Source organism: Neodiprion virginianus, chromosome 4 (genome assembly GCF_021901495.1).
Source record: "Neodiprion virginianus isolate iyNeoVirg1 chromosome 4, iyNeoVirg1.1, whole genome shotgun sequence".
In the NCBI taxonomy this organism is placed as follows: Eukaryota; Metazoa; Arthropoda; class Insecta; order Hymenoptera; family Diprionidae; genus Neodiprion; species Neodiprion virginianus.
This window is the reverse complement of record NC_060880.1, coordinates 1,759,953-1,776,503: the sequence shown is the minus strand read 5'-3', so window position 1 is coordinate 1,776,503 and position 16,551 is coordinate 1,759,953. Positions and strand designations below refer to the sequence as shown.

Sequence of the window (16,551 nt, the reverse complement as noted above, 5' to 3'; positions counted from 1 at the left end):
AAAGGGAAAGAGAAAGAGAGTACACATGCACGGACAGTCAGGGAAAATTCTTGGATGAATTCTGAAATCACGTTCATCGTTGTTTGCGAATATTTCGAATATTTTATTACGTTATTCTTTCTCTCGTACATACTACTTGTGGTAGGGAAATCGGACAGCAATTGTATGAAAGTGATTTTAAAACGGTTTTAGGATGGCTGTGAGCCGGTCCTCGAGCTTTCTGTTTTCGCACTGCATGTTCCAATTTTGCAGAAACAATAAAATACTAATCCAAATCAAATTCACATTCGTGATTAATGATTCGGAAGCCCTCAGGTAAGATATTACATGGAAGTGTGACAATTTTTTTTTTTCTAATCACCACAACGGATCCACCACTACAAATTTTGGAAGTCTAACCTTGAGTTCGCTATCCATGACCCAAAAAACCCCCGCTCACCAATTTCCACCAAAATCGGAACACTTTTAGATTTTTTCCACCGTATTGAATCGTTTCGACCATTTTGAATTTGGCGATCTGACTTCAGATTCGTGATTGGCCGCTCAACTAACCGACTAGTACCAATTTTCATTAACATCTGACGAGTAAGAATTTACTTTGCCCAAATTGTAACACACGGTGATGGTAATGGTAATAATAGCGTATAATAATTGTTATAGTAATAAGAAGAAAAAAAGGTGTCATCGCCTTCCCGCTCGGTATCTGCAGACGTAATCTTTCCTTCTTCGCTTCCCGCAGCCCTCCAACGAATCCGGAAAAATGTCGTTGACCCATATTTCCGAATTGTTTACCGCGCGTCTTGGTTCACTTGATCCAAATCCACCCTCCAGCCAGTATCGCGTGTCAACCTTCGGGGAAATGAATTACAGGGGGAGGTTCGGCTTATAGGTAGGGAAAAATAAGAGCCGAAGCAGGGCGTGAAAAAAAAAAAAAAAAAAGAAAGGAAATCACTCGCCTGTGCCAAAAATCTGGCAAAACATCAACGGTTATTGTTTTATACACTCAATTGAAACATAATAACGGAGAAAGCGTGTCGACAGTAGGAGTGTCGATTTCAGATACAGTAGTTCGGTGCAAAAGTCTGCGCTCCAACTGAAATGATTCGAGTTGAGTGTTGAAAACTTCAGACGTCCGCAAGTGGCCGTCTCGTAAAAGGGCGAAACGTGACCGTATAATTCGCTGCTCGTACCGCGCGCGTAAGAGACATTCTCAATAGGACAAGAATAAACGGTCCAAAGACGAGCACATTCACAATAGGAGATGAATAAACGGTCCACAGACCTCGCACTCAGTTTCAGTTAAATTCTGCCCGGTCATTCTTCGATTGCCACCCTTGAAAGTCTGCGGTCGTGACCAGGGTACCAGGATAACAGGATACCTCGACGCTCACGAGGACCCCGCACACGTCCTCCTCGTCGGGTGAAACACGTGGTGATCGGGAGGTCGAGTAAGCTTTCACAAGATGGCGGGTGTCGTTGCCCTCTGCGCAACTCGAGGTTCCTTGTATACCGTTGGTGTTATGCAATCTTCCCCAATAACAATGATCCCGCTTCTGCCGTACCTCTGATGCAGGAGGTGTTACAGTGCCTACCACCAAGCAACTTGGCGGATCCGCACCTTGTGTAGAGATCGATTCACACTAGCTGACTCACTGCGTGCGCGGCTCGTTTGCCGATTGCCCGTTGCGTCATCGTGGCCCGATTTCGGGCCCATTTTGTTCCCCGGGTTGCCGGCCCTGCAAGTGTCGCAATTAGCGCGATGAACCAAAAGCCCGAGTATTGCAACGCTTATTACGAATGTGAAACTCTACTCTTGGCGTGCGGTTTTAGTCCTCATCATCGTCATCGGGTTGGAGCCGTAAGAGTAACTACACGTGTGCGTACGAAATCGATGTTCGCTCGATGGTGTAACCCTGGTCACAGTCACCTCTGCATTGTGTTCCTCGATACGTCTTGTTGTCGGACTCGTTGCGCACCACGCCTTGTAAGAATTGGGATGGATGGAATGAGAGAAGAAACGATTCTAAGAGACACCGTGTAACTTTCTCGGTGTCGCAATAACTTGCCTCAAATAATTGACAAAGAGGGGCACTCTGCTCCGGAGAACGTTAATTATGGTTCGAGTGCGGTCGAACTCGTTATAGTTTTCAGCCAGGCTAGACGATCGTGACGGATATCGTTTCATCCAGGCCCGGGTCAAGACACTGCGAATTGTGCGCTCAATCAGAATCCACATTTAACCACATGTAGGTCGGTTCAAACAACGCTCGGTAGAGATCTCTGCTCCCACGCTGATCATTGATGCATGCATGATTTTTCCCACACAGCGCGACGAGCGCTCTGGAATCGAGCACCTTCGACGCGAGCTGTGGGACTCTTCGTCCTGCCGTACGAAGAGCGTTATAAATTGATGCTCGACGGTGAAGTCGGTTATATCGGCAGTGTACCCACCCAGCATGGAGTTCACGGAACCTTGTTCTTTCTACGATTCATCTGGAATTAGAAAGTTCGTTATGTATACCGGTGTGTATATGTTATTGTATACATATATTATGTGTAAAACAAAACAGAGGGAAAGAGAAAAATTTCGTTTCGATCAATCGCGGAGCGACGGTTTAAACGGTCCGCCCTCATCCGGGGAAGACGCGAAACGTATTCCGCGCTACGTTTTCTCCGCTCTCTCCGAGATCGTCGTTGCACTCGGCGGTCCTTGGGGTCACAGATCACGGGGTCGTCTCGAAGTTGGCTGCTACTCGACGGCGAAGCTGCTCACGATCGTGACGCGCTTCCACGCCGACTCGTCGACGGCTGATCCCATCCGATTGCGAAACGTCCCGGCTTTGCGAAATCGTCGTCTCTTCGAGAGACGCGAGCGCTACCAGCTGCCGGTTCTCTCGATGCATGTGCAGCTCCATTTTTTTCCCCGTGTAACTTGACTCAGCCTCTCCGAGGAGGAGGAGGGAGTGGTGGTCAGTCGGTACTGAAAGAAAACTCTCGACCAGGTGTGGCCAGGCTGCATCGGACCGCTGTAAGTAAATTTGGTCGTCCTGGAAACCGAGAGACCTCGGATGACTCCGTATGGTCGTAAACGTGGACTAGTCCGTACGAGATGTATCTTTGGGGGAACTTATTGAGGCGTTAAAAACAAGTGGAGCACAGCTGCTGGACGCCAGCTTTCGTTTTACTTTGTCATATTTCACCACCCTCCCTGACCTTATACGAGATTCACGGTCTCCGACGTGCGAGCCAATTTATCGGTGGCGGTAAAGCTCGTAGAATACCAATGGAATCGTCACGAGGCATCGTTGCTTGGAAATATTCCAATTCCTTTTTCAAATCAAAATCAAGTCAGGCTGAGGATTGTGATTTTTTGTGCCAACCACCCTCGTATCGTCGTCTGGATCTTGCAACGCACTCTCTTTGTATTCGTTTCGCGTAGTTTTTACCATCGCGTTAGAACGCAAGCAACCGAGCGATAGACACCGTATCTCCTCTCGGTGTATAGTGTGTTTATTGCCGTACCTTAAGACCGGTGTTGTTACGAGAGTAGGGGAGGGAGAGCGCTGCTTGGTAGGAATGGAGGTTACCGAGTGAAAGATATCCAGTGAAACCGAAAGTCCCATTCGTTCTACTTTCCATTATATGCAACGGTGTAAATAATTGGGTCGTTATATTTTTCTATATACCACGTCAAATAATTATCGCTTTCTGCTTCTCGTCGTGATCGTTACTCTCGGAAGTTGCAATCGTCGCATTCGCGCACACACACATACACACAAACACGGTTTACAGAGACGCGACGTTACGTGACGTAGGTATTCGAGGTTGGTACTCGGCAGTTCAGCCGAAACCTATCTTCGAATCAATCACCAAAACGGCAGTCTCACCAATCATGCATCATCACGCCGCTCTGCGTCGATCCTTTACGTAACTCGATCGAGTGAGATCCGATTTGTTTATCTGGGTCGCAGGAAGTAAAAGTAGTCGCAAATCACGAATTTCATCTTGGATAATACGCGTGTAGCAGCGTACAACAATATGACGGCCACGTTACTTCCGGGCTGAAACATTGGCACCCGCAATCAAAGATCAGGTACCAAAATAGAGGGTCATTGATCTGTCGATACGAGGAGTGTCTTGATTGTTTCAACGTTTTAATTTTCGTTCCTTTTTTTTTTCTTATTTTGCGCAGAACCGCCGACGTGGGATGCGGAAATTGAGTGAAAAGTGAAGAGGGAAAATTTTAAAAGTGAAAAGTGAAAACTGAAAATCCGTTCAGAGATGGGAAACGATTGAGACAGTTTGCTGCTGAGTACCAGTCGGGGGAATTGAAACAAGCGTGGCTAATGACCGACCGGTTGGTTGGTTGGTTCGTTGGTTAACCGGTGAAATATTGCTTAAACCAGGAAATTGAATGAAATGAAACGCGAACAGCGTCGAGTCGCTGCTGCTGTTGCTGTTGCCGCAGACGGGCTCTCGGAAATTGCACGTTTTCCCGCGAGTTTATAATAACGAAAGTGTGTCGACCCCGCGACTCCGCTCTTTCTCCCTCTCTCTTTCTCTATTCAGGACTTTGCTCTCTGGTACCCAGCGATGCAGCGGCGTGACGGAATATTGTAGGATCACACCTATCTCCTCACATATATATATATATGTATATACATGTGTGTGCGTGTGTGTATTTAAGAGCTTGCGGTCATTTAAGTGGGAAAATTTGTTTTCGGATTTTCATCAACGCTGCTTTTGTTTTTAAAGATTTTTTTAAGACATACTCTTTTCACACATATATGGAGAATTCCATGCGAACCGGACCAACGTCTGACCCTCGCCACTTCTGATTTTGTTCAAATAATTATCCGTACTTTTCGCACTTTTTTTTTTATTCACTGCTCAATTATATAAATATTTACAGTGATATTGCGAGAAGGACCCTTTTTAAAACTCTCATTTTAAAATATTGTCAAAACTTTTATCTTTCGCTTTGAACATATTGATAGATTTCGAATAGAAAATTGCGGAATATCGAGGCTCCGTCACTTTCTCCCTCCTGCGCAAAAGTAAAAGTTCCAAACGTAACGAAACGAACGAACGATCGTTCATCGACCTTACGACACTAATTGTAGGTAGGTTACACAGATACCCGAGGTGAACTGCACCATGCGCAACGCAATCCCTTTAATGCCGCGAAATCTTATCGAGCGTTGCCTTCCTTGTCTGTGCGTGGGCGAAACCGAGACACACCTACGTAAAAATTATAGGTATACGCAAGCGCGAACATACGTGTATGCACACCACGTTGTGCTCTCCATTCTCTATACGTACCCCGGACAATCCAAATGTTTTGTAATAAATCCCGACGCGGACTACTTGTTTCAATCGCACTTTCATGTTAGCAGGGATTAAATTCTTCCTTGGCATTATAATTTAAAGCCATGAGAACCCGCGGAGAAACCATGCGGCGGCTAATGGCTTCTTAAACCATTTACATACCGACTGTGTTGCACTCGCCTTGTTACGTACGCTGTAGGGTGGTTCATTTTTTAAATTGATGGTTTACTTTTCCAAAGTGCCACTCAAAATATTTGTGAGAAATAGGTACTGACAAAAGAGCTGTCGCATACATTTTCCTACTTCCACCAGGTTTTACGACAGTTTTCTTTTTTTTTTTTTTTAATTATATTATCCGAAAACTTGACCATGAATGAAAAATCTTTCAGGGTGAACCAAGGCGATGACTGGTGCTGATGCAGTGCGAGTAGACGGTGCGGAATGAAAACCGATCGATCATCATCGGTAAGTTTAAACACGCTTGAGTAATGAATTGATTTGTTCACTGTCAAAGTTGACGCGATTCTTTGAAGCGAGCCTTTCTCTTCAATCGGCTCTTCTTCTCCCTTCATGTTGGCTGGTAAAGGTCACAAATGAGAGAAAGAAAAGTAGGCAACATCTTTCGTGATTTTGCGGATCATACGGTTGTTCGCGTATGCGCAGAACCGCGTTCTTCGGGGAATACTCGAGAGAGCCACCCTTTCATCATTTTATCTCGATCCATGTGCTTAGTAGGTATGCTTATACATGCGCGGGTCGGCTGCCTTACTACACTCGGTGTAAATTGCTTTTACGATCGTTCAACTCGCCTTGTTTCAATACCTCTTTCCAATTGACTTATACACACGTGTAGTAACCTCGAATTGAAAAGAACAAACCAACACCTTGTTCAACCTCTTTGTTTTTCTCTCTTTTAAAATCGTAACTCTTATAATTTTCATCGATTATAATTTCCTCGATATTATAATTTTTGTAGTAAATCGATTCGACGATGAATCGATGTACGTACACACATATATGTATATATGTATAAAAAAAAAGGAACGCGAAGGAATAGATCTATGAACAAAAAACGCGATGGACAGAATTACTATTATAGTAACTAAAAGTTATTCCCCGACGATACTGAGTTCTATCATTGAAGAAAATCTTTACGACTTACAGTTTGGGTAGAATAGTTGCGTCGATATTGGTACAACGTTTCCGTAGTGTAGTGGTTATCACGTGTGCTTCACACGCACAAGGTCCCCGGTTCGATCCCGGGCGGAAACAATTTTTTGTGAAATTTTTTTTTTTTATTTTTCTCGACCCAATAACGCTTAAACAATTTTCCACCATCGATACCATTAATTGAAAAATACTCGCACAAGATTAATTTCTTGTCGCGTCTCTTCCTCTCTCTCTCTCTTTTACTATTTTTCTCTGTAAAGTATACGTATGTATAGATTGGGGTGATATAACCGAACTATAGAGAGTGATATAACTGTAAAGTCTTGCACGTCTTGGAGATTTCTTACCGTTTGATTTTTCGAGGAAAGTGTATAATCAGTGAATCAAATTGTCGGTGCGAGGAGAAAAGAATTCGGAATTAGAAAATGAGATGGATTAAAAAAGAGAAAACGAGGTTAAAAACAGTCGCATCAATGCTGATTTATTTCTTAGATACTTGGAGATACTTGTGTTTTTTCATCTGTAATGGAAGTTGAATAAAAATGTGTGTATTTTAAATGGCAAATCTTACAGACCTTGAGAGAGAGAAAGAGAGAGAGAGAATTTTAGAGTTGAGAGTTGAGATTTATATTTATTTATTTGAAACTAACGTCGGGGCGTTTCGGTCAAATTTTGAAAAAATTCAAAATTCGTATCTGGACCGTAATATAGATATATCGGAAGTTGTTTTTTGCGAAACTCGCCGCTCGACGCTGCAATAAATTGGCAACCGTAATCGCCCGAGTGTTCCTTCAAGGCGAGTGTTTCGCTGAACACTCTCGGTGTACACTAACACTGGTCAAAAAGATTTTGGAACAAGGAAAGTGCTCGCTAATTTTGAAATACGTACCAATCTACCCTCATTATAAAACCATACTTATTTTCATTCGATCAGGTCTATTTTTTGTGTCCAGTTTTGTCGACCAGTGTACCGTAACACTATATGTATATATATAATCTAATTTTTGTTCATAAGAACTGTATTTTTAAACTAAAAAAATCATATAACAACAAAACTTTCCGTATCTAAAATATTCCAATATCAATTCCACTGTACTAAATCTTGTCTCTGACGTAATGAGTTAAGAGTTTTCACCATACGCGCAAAAAGTGAATCTTTCTCGACCAGTCTAATTTTCGCATCTTTTCTTTATTGTTTATAAATCTTCGTTACGGGATGGAAATTTCTTCCTACGGTACGATTCCAAAACGTCGCTGCATAAATGCGTACCTGTAAGCTTACACGGGGATAAATAATGAAAAATAATGATTAAAAAAAAAAAAAAAAAAAGGGAAAGGAGGAGGAATATTTTCAACGAGCACGTGGATCAGTTTAGTTCTCTTTGTGCGCCGCGTCGATGGGGTCTGGAAGACTGTAACGCGAGGGAGGGAAACCAGCCAGGTTCGTCTCAAGGTCGGTTAGAGGCACAAGGGCAGTCCCAGTCTAGCCTGAATCCGACCGCGCCCTCCGAGGTCAGGTTCTCCTACCCTGGCCCTCGCCCTTCCTTTACCTCCCTCCCTCCCTCCCGCTATTCTCTTTATCCCAACTGTCCTTCTCACGTACAAGTCTCTCGCGCTCCTTCACTCGTCACTTTTCTTCTTCTTCTTCTTCTCGTACATTTTTCCTTCCTTTTTCTTTCTTTGGGTCTCGTTTTCTCTCCCCTTCTCTTTCTCGTGCGTAAATTTGCCGTCCAACGTAGAAGCCTCTGTCTTCTCTTCTCTTCTCTTCTCTTCTCATCTCTGCCCGGAGCCGAGGTCACCGGTCATCATCGTCACTTTGCGCTATTTCGTCTCTTTATTATTATTTTACGGTTTGTCAAGAAAAGAAAACAATTTTTTATATCTTCGATACAAGCGCAAAAGTTTTATTTGGGTATAAAAATACGCCTGTTAAAACTTTTTATATTAACATTAACAGGTTGCGCGTTGCAATTTTTTTTATTTTCCCTGAGAATAGTTTTTCGTTGCGTTTAATTTTTATAACTAGTTTAACGATGCGTCGCACAGAAAATTCACAGACGTATTTTTGTGAGGAATTGAACAATCTACAGAGAGAGGTCTCTTATCATTTTATGATAAATATACTATTTCAAAAGTTATTTGAGGTCGTTGTATAAATTTTGACCCGTTACATCTGTTGAATTCTTACACCTATATATCAATAGATTCGTTGACTTTAAAAATAATTGATCATCCCGAGTTGCGGCTACCAAAGTATTATATATCTTTTTTCATATAAACGGAACAAGGAGATGAAACGAATTGGACGTATAAGGAAGAATAGAAAAGCCAGTGTTTAAAAGTAGAGGAAGAACTTTTTATTTTTTATTTTTCTACGATCCAGCAAACGATAAACAATAATTGTATTTCTAACGGACTTTAAATGCAATATCTTTACGATTATATTACGCAGTCGTCGGTTCGTTGTTCAGGGTGAGCCTGCTGCCGGTAGTCGCAATCTTGTACTGCATGTACCTATGCATACATGTATGTACGTATAATATACATATACAACGTATGGATATAAGTATACGTAGCTAAGAGAGCATGGCAGCGGGGTGAACGTGCTTCATCAGACGCAAAAATCCCTCCAAGGTCGGTGCATCCCTCTGTCTGGACTCTCCGATCCCAGTTTCCCTGTCTCTTCTCTCTTCTCTTCTCTTCTCTTCCCTTCCCTTCCTTTCCCTTCTCCTCCCGCAGGCGTTCCCTTCCCGCACGAGCTTTTGCACGTCGAACCGGATGAGAGAGTAACCACAATCTGCACCCACGCTCTTCCGATCGTGAAGCACGCGACGGAGGGAAGTTCGAAGACGCGGTCCAGGGTGCGAATCTTTTACGAACTCGTGGTACGCTTACCTTGATTGGAAAACGATCTTCTCTTGGGTCGATCGCGTGTGATAGTTTTTAAAGCGTTACGATAAGATGGGATAAAAGACCTTGGGTCGGATATGAATATCACGGTCCAGGAAGAATCCGAGACGAGGACACCGCGATATAGTAATTTTTTTGTTCGTCGGTTCTGCAACGCTGCACAACATTCGTATCTGTTATATGCATGCACTTCTGCTTCGCACCTCAAAAACGAGGGGATTTAAAACGCTGTAACCGTAGGTTGGAAAAACCACCACGACGATGTCGTTCATTCTTAATTTATTATCGTCGTACCTACATCGATGTTCAAGTTTGGTGTAATCGCCTGATAATTTTACATTTTTTATCGTGTGCATGCATGTCACATCGTTATTTCGAAAATATCCGTACACCTGTAATAATGATTCTAATTACCCAAACCGAGGTAAATTTGATCATTGGGATTGACCTACCGCATTACTATTTTTATTACATCACATTATTACATCGCGCAAAGTTTCGATACCGCATTTAACATATTATCTTATGGATAATTCTAAATCCGATGCTTTGGCGCATCTTTTTAAACCATTCACACCTAATTGGGACTTGTCGTAACCCTTACAACCGGCCCCGTGATCGTCTTATAAAGAGAGTTGTGTTTCTTCCGAACCAAATTGGGTGACAATGTTCCGTACTTTCGTATATTTAACCGTAAGAGTCGGAGTACACAGCCACATTGAAATAAGTAAATATCTTGTCTACAGACTAGACCGAACTCGAATACGATTCTTCACTATATCGTGTATTCCATATAAAATAAGGCTGTTCGTGCAGGCTGTCAAACACTGTTTCCGGCGGGGATGTGGTCGGTACGAATTTTCGAGGTTAGAATCTCAAATAATTGAGGCAGCGAATCGGAAAGGCTTGGGAAGCATTTGTTATCGAGTCGGAAAGTTGATCCTTGAATGAACGGTCGGAATTCAACGCTCACGCTCTTCGAAAATTCAAACGTACAAATTTTTTCGTAGGTTGGCCCGCCTGCTTGACGGACAAGAACATCCAATGAGATCGAATTGTTCGGCGCACGCGCGATTGATTTTCAACTTTCGTAGGTATACGATTGGCACGCGGTTACCACGGGAATTGATACGGAAGAAACAAGACGCATCGAGTTTCATGTGTCGCAGTCGCGATTATCCGTGCCACGGTGCCGCACCGCTATCCCTTTGTTGTTCAATGCTACTACACGCGTAAGGGCAACGCACTCGGATCGTACGTTGGTGGTGGTGCGGTGGGGTTAGAGAGGATACCGATGCAGACGTGAAAATAAAGCAAGAAGCATAAAATGCAAATAAAGCAAAGCTCTGCCGCCCTTGGTGCGTCCACCCCCCCCCCCCCCCCCCCCCCATTACCCGTTCCGCCATAGCTACGGTTTAATTCGCATCGCTTCGTGCAATGCGGCGGATAATAAGCGACGTGTCGTGCGGCAAGCGTTGCGATGCACACCCACAGGATATGTATATATATGTGTGTATATATATATATATATATATATGTATGTATTACATGCAGACGACGGTATTTGCCTTGCATACCTTGCAGTGCAGATAATCTCTGTGTTGGTGTCCGTACGACGATGTTTATAACGTGTATATTATCGTCACCCGTTTTATTCGTCGTCACGGTTGCACGCGTGCTGAAATCTTTTATTATATATATACGTATGCATACGGTGCGAGTGTTGTATTATGTTAGAATGTATTTCGACACGATGCTGATGTAGGTGTACGTTACTTTCGTACGACGTAGATACGTACGTCTGATGGGTGGATACCAATTGAAACAGGGGCGGGGTCGAAGTTCCGAAAGCGTCTGATTACGAATTATTTGATGGCGAAACTTGAAGTTGAGACATGTGAAAATTTTACGAAACAACGGAGTTTCGAATCGTCGGAAAACCTGTGGCTCATAGTTCGGAAATGCTGGATTTCGAAAATTTTTGTTACGAAAAGTAAAGTATCGGTAGGGAAAAATTTCAAGAAACGGAGCTGCGATAGAGTTGAATTTCGAATTTCGACGAGTCGGTGTTCAAAAATGAGGAAAACCGAAAATTGGAATAATCGGGATTCCGAACGTAAAAATATCGATAATCCGTAACAAAGAAATATCATCAAAGACGTCAAGTTTCACTCATTTTTGCACTTTCGGAACTTTCGAAACTTTGGTGTTTCGTCAAAGTTTGATCAAATTGCGATTCCAACCCCGCCCCTTCAAATCTCACGCAGACGAGCTGAGGAGTGTTACGCTGTTTATACGTATCCAGACTGTAAAAATTAAAGTAAGCAACACTCGGTCTACCGGAGTTGCGAGCTTGCAGTGATCGTGGTATGGAATTGCACTTTGTGCAAGTCGGACGGTGCGCCGGACGGCGTAATTTAAGTCGCGTGCTACGTTTCGTCTCGAGGCTATAATTCCCAGTCCCTTGGACGACGTCCGTCCCGGCTTTCGGGCCCCTCTTCGAACCCTGAATTACGAATGAAAAATGCGGTACCGGTTGTTCCTAATTGCGTTATTATTGTTTTATCGCTGCTGATTTAATTGACCGATGCGTATAACGGCAAGAGTTTATTCACTGCGCGTCGCGTATTGTCGTGACGTGTTGTTGCGACCGAAAGGGATGAATTCAAATCATTGAGATAACGTGTCTGACGTTTTACTTAACTTGTTTCGTAAAAAATTTTTTTACTTTAAACTTATTAGTATACCCGGTTAGAAATTTAAATTTAGCAAATTTTTGTTCTCGTAACATATTTACTACTACGATTTAGATATAGTTGAAATTACCAGAATATCTCAATTAGGTACTCAGAATACCAGATATTATGGTTATATTGTAATATTAGATCTGTTCCTTCGATATGCTATATTTTTTGTAAGATCAAACAAGTTTTTTCTACACGAATTTATTAATTGTTTCACCATTATGAAATTACACGTCGCAATGGTTACAAGGAAATATATATGCATGTATTACACATATCCCACAAACAGTAGCTTTACAAGTCAGGGTCACAAAGCTCGTTTTCAGTTTGTAACCAAGAAACATATTTTTTGCTTATCGTAGGAAAGATAAAAAACAATTCGATATTAAAAAAAACAAACAAAATAGAAAAATACGAAAATAGCTTAGGGGACTCTATATACCCAGTATAACTATAGCTGGAAATTTCCCTCCGCAGCTCCGTGTAGATACACGCACACACACACACACACACGCGTGCGCGCGCATCTATACATATATTCGTCGGCATATTATCGTCGTTGTCGCTATTTCTCATCGTTCACGCATTCTCACTTCCATGCGTTTTTTTTTTTTTTTTTTCTTTCTCTCTCCTTATTTTTCCCTCTCCCGTTCTCTGACGGAAGATTTAGCTCTGACCAGACAATGTCAAACGGTCATTTAAAGAAATGCGCATGACGTGTGTGCTAAGGAGTGTGAATGAGGTATATGGATATATATAACACATATATGTAACACACATATATATACATATATATACGTATATATATAGGTACGCGACATATCGATGTATAAATATTTTTGCTCTCTAAGACGCGACAACGTTACACATTGAAATTATAATTTTTTTTATTTTCTTTCTTCAACGTTACCGTCGTTTCAATCATTCTTACTGCGTTCTTATTACCGTATTATTACTATTATTGTTATTATTATGGAATCACCGGACGTTGCGTCACGATCGACATCCTCATCATCCTCCTTCTCCTTCTCCATCTTCGCTTTCGGTGCTCTCGTTCTCTTATTGCTGCATCGTCGTTGAATTGCGATATATGTATCGTCAACGGCGCGAGAAGGGATTTATCGGTATAGAGATATATTTAAAGTGGGAATGATGAAAATACGGAGCAAATGAACATTGCGTGCGCATGGAGGGAAATTCAGCGAAGAGACTGCGAGGAAAGAGGCGAGACAGAGAGAGAGAAAGGTGTGGTAAAAAAACGAAAAAACGAACGTGCTGTGAACCTGTACCCCGATTCAATTTTTTTTTTAACCTGTATTCTCATCGATATACACAAAATAAAAAATCATTATCTCAGGTACGAAATTTTCTCCGATTTGACAGACTAGGCGAGAATAAAATTTCGGCTAAGGAAGGAAAACGAAACGAGGCGACGTGGAATAAAAATTATTGATAAACAAAAAAGAAATATTGCAATATTATAATTCATTTCCTTGATTATTTGGTATAACAATAATTGACCACAAGCCTAGCTGATTTTATTGCTAACGAAGAAACTCGCTTGCAATGTCTCTCTATGAAACCCTTTGTTCCTCGACGCGATATGTATGTCGAGGCAACTTCGCCGAAGTGCATTACATACGCATGAACGTATGCAAGCAAGTACATCATACGTGGCGCAGAAGTAGGTATCTTACCAGCTCTGCAACCTCATATATCTGTATCTAGGTACAGACCTAACCTCTGCAGGTTATATCCGTAATAAATGCACCTTGTATCGCAGCGTGCATGCACGTTGTAGATATACGTATACGTGCCTTGTAAATTGTTTGAAAATTCCTTTTTTCACCATCCGATGGCGCTCATTTTTACCGTCCGTTGCATTGTATGCGTATACACACGCGTACGATTTTTGCAACGAATATAAAACGACCTTGTCCAGAGTTTACCAAACACACTTTATATTATTCGTATTGTAAGAGGAAAAATCATTCGCGATGTCGCATATTTTCACGGGTTATTTTGAAGCGCGGGAGCGTAACGCGTTTAGTTTTGAAAAACCATCGACGGGGTTTGCGAGGGGCAACGAGAGGGTAAAGGGGATGAATTAACGCGACTGTTTAACAAACGCGCGAGATACTTGCGCGGATATACACGTTCGAACGATAAATTATGCAGAAAACGAGCGAGAGTCGTTGCGGTATAAATTTGTAGGTGTGGGGTAGGTATTAATGAAACGAATCTGAAGGTTTGCCCGGTGCAGTTGTTGCACTTGCGATCTCTTTAGCTGACACAAACCTGCATCTCGAGTCCGTTATGCGTATGCGTGTGTTTATATATATATATATATTCGTATGACTCGGTGAGAAATTCCGCGGACAATTTTCACTCGCTCGTATAATAATTCCGGCACGTCTTTTGACCTGGAATCGTCGTAAACTTGGATTATTATTAAAGCTGATTACAGAGCGTGTGGCGAAAAGTTCGCTGAACCCTTGGTGGAAAAGTTTCCTCCGGGCGGGGGAAATTTTTTCAAAAATTTACGTGCCGGACGAAAGGATGGGGCGGGGGGGGGGGGGGGGGGGGGGGGAGAAGGTATAGCTTGGACGGTCTAAAATCGTATCTGTTTGTAAGAGTTCTAGAATATTTTAGAATTTTTTCATTGAAATTAATGAGGAATATGAGAAAAATCCGGTGGGGCAGAATCCTCGGTCAACGTTTATCCGATCGAATTTAAATTTTGACACAACCTTTTGAAACTTGTTCATCGATTCGAGCTCGTCTTTGGATTATTGAATTTTTATCCCAACATTTTTTTATAAAAATTTATTTAACAATTTTTTGTTCATAATCGTATATGTATTTGAAAGCAATTTTTTTTTTTTTCTTAACATTTGGACTGTGAGCTCGAACCAGAAAATATTTTTTTAACTGAAAAAATGTTACAAGTTGAGCAGTGATGTCAGGAAATGCGCCACACCGCGAAAGTCCTCGATTTCCGAGTAATTTTCTACTTGTATGCAAAATTCTAAAATCCTCTTGAAACTATAAATAACAAAGCCCTCAATGTTATATCGCTCCAAGTGTTTTCATTTTCGTTAAAAACAAGCTGCTAAAAATGGCTAGGTATGATTTTAGACCGTACAATATGTAACCCCCCCCCCCCCCCCCCCTCCCTCCCTTAATCTTAACGCGTGATCATTCGATCACGATGGATCATAGGGAAAAAGGTACTTTTATTAATTCAGCTAACGATAAGCTAACTTTCGCAAACGGTATTGTTCAATTTTTAATCATTAGTGTGAATCGTAGCATAATCTAAGTTTCGTGGAAAAAGGTTCGGGCAGATTCTGAACTTTTCGACTGGATTTAAAGTCGGGGAATCTTGTGCGAACAAAATTGTCGCCACCTTGTTGCATGTGCATAAATTATCGTAGAGTCGGATATTCTTACGGTCGGTATTTAACGTTGTAACGTGTATAAATAAAACAACGCGCGCAAATACGAGCGAATAATTTATCGTGAGTCACGAAGAAGAATATAATCTGAATACTTACAAGCTCATCTACACGTGACGCACAAGGCCAAGGACGCGGGTTCCCGATGCGACTTGTTCGTTCATCGTTTTTGCCGCAAAAAAAAAAAAAAAATAAATAAATAAATTAAAAAAAAAAAAGCGCTCCTCGATTGACGAATCTTCGAAAAAATTGCGACAATAAACGTCGCTTCTTGTTTTCTTAATCCGACGAAGAGTGAGATCGTAAATAATCGAATAAGTACATAAATGCAGTGGATATATATGAAGGAGAAAATAAGAAAAAAAATAAAAAAAAAAAAAAACTATAAGAGATTCACCGATCGCGATGCAGCTGCATGCCGATCCTCCTACCATACCTACGTATCTCCCAGCTCTTGTTGTTGACGCGTTGACGCGCTGCATAAATGCAGTTCGGGAATCACGTTGCACCTCGACCGAGTCTAAGGACGTCTGGAAGTTATCGTTTATGGGAGATTCCAAGAATAATAATATATTTATATACTTTTACTCTCCCTCTCTCTCTCTGCCTCTCTGCCGTTTTTCTCTCTTTTCTATACACTCGATGCATTCGGGCAAGGGTGAATCACTTCTGCGACGAACGCGTCCCGCGACGTTTATCACTTGTTAGTTATGGTCGTACGTTTGTGTGCAGCGGCATAACCACCATGATTTGATTTGATTTGCTCTTTGCCGCTTTCCAACGCTGCTTGTATCGGAATAAATAATTCAAATCGTTCTGGAGACTCGGTGCTTCGTACGTGCGGTACGAGTATATGCGAAACGATAAGCGGACGTTTGTTGATCGTCGTCGATGAATTTTTATTATTTATCCTCAAACCGCGTCGACGTCGATTTATTGTT

General features: G+C 42.0%; 1 long non-coding RNA gene and 1 other non-coding gene across 4 annotated transcripts in view; both read left to right on the top strand.

Annotated features, from left to right (window-relative positions):
- Positions 1-16,551, top strand: part of LOC124303580 (uncharacterized) — a 103,698-nt gene that overhangs the window by 48,250 nt on the left and 38,897 nt on the right. For 2 of the 3 annotated variants that reach the window (XR_006907941.1, XR_006907943.1), the window contains exon 2: positions 5,718-5,793. This is a non-coding gene — a long non-coding RNA (uncharacterized LOC124303580). Of the gene's footprint in view, positions 1-2,387; positions 2,524-5,717; positions 5,794-16,551 lie in introns of those variants that run through there. The other variant, XR_006907942.1, reaches the window with a different exon arrangement.
- Positions 6,528-6,600, top strand: Trnav-cac (transfer RNA valine (anticodon CAC)). Its single transcript has one exon. It is a non-coding gene; the product is annotated as a tRNA-Val (tRNA).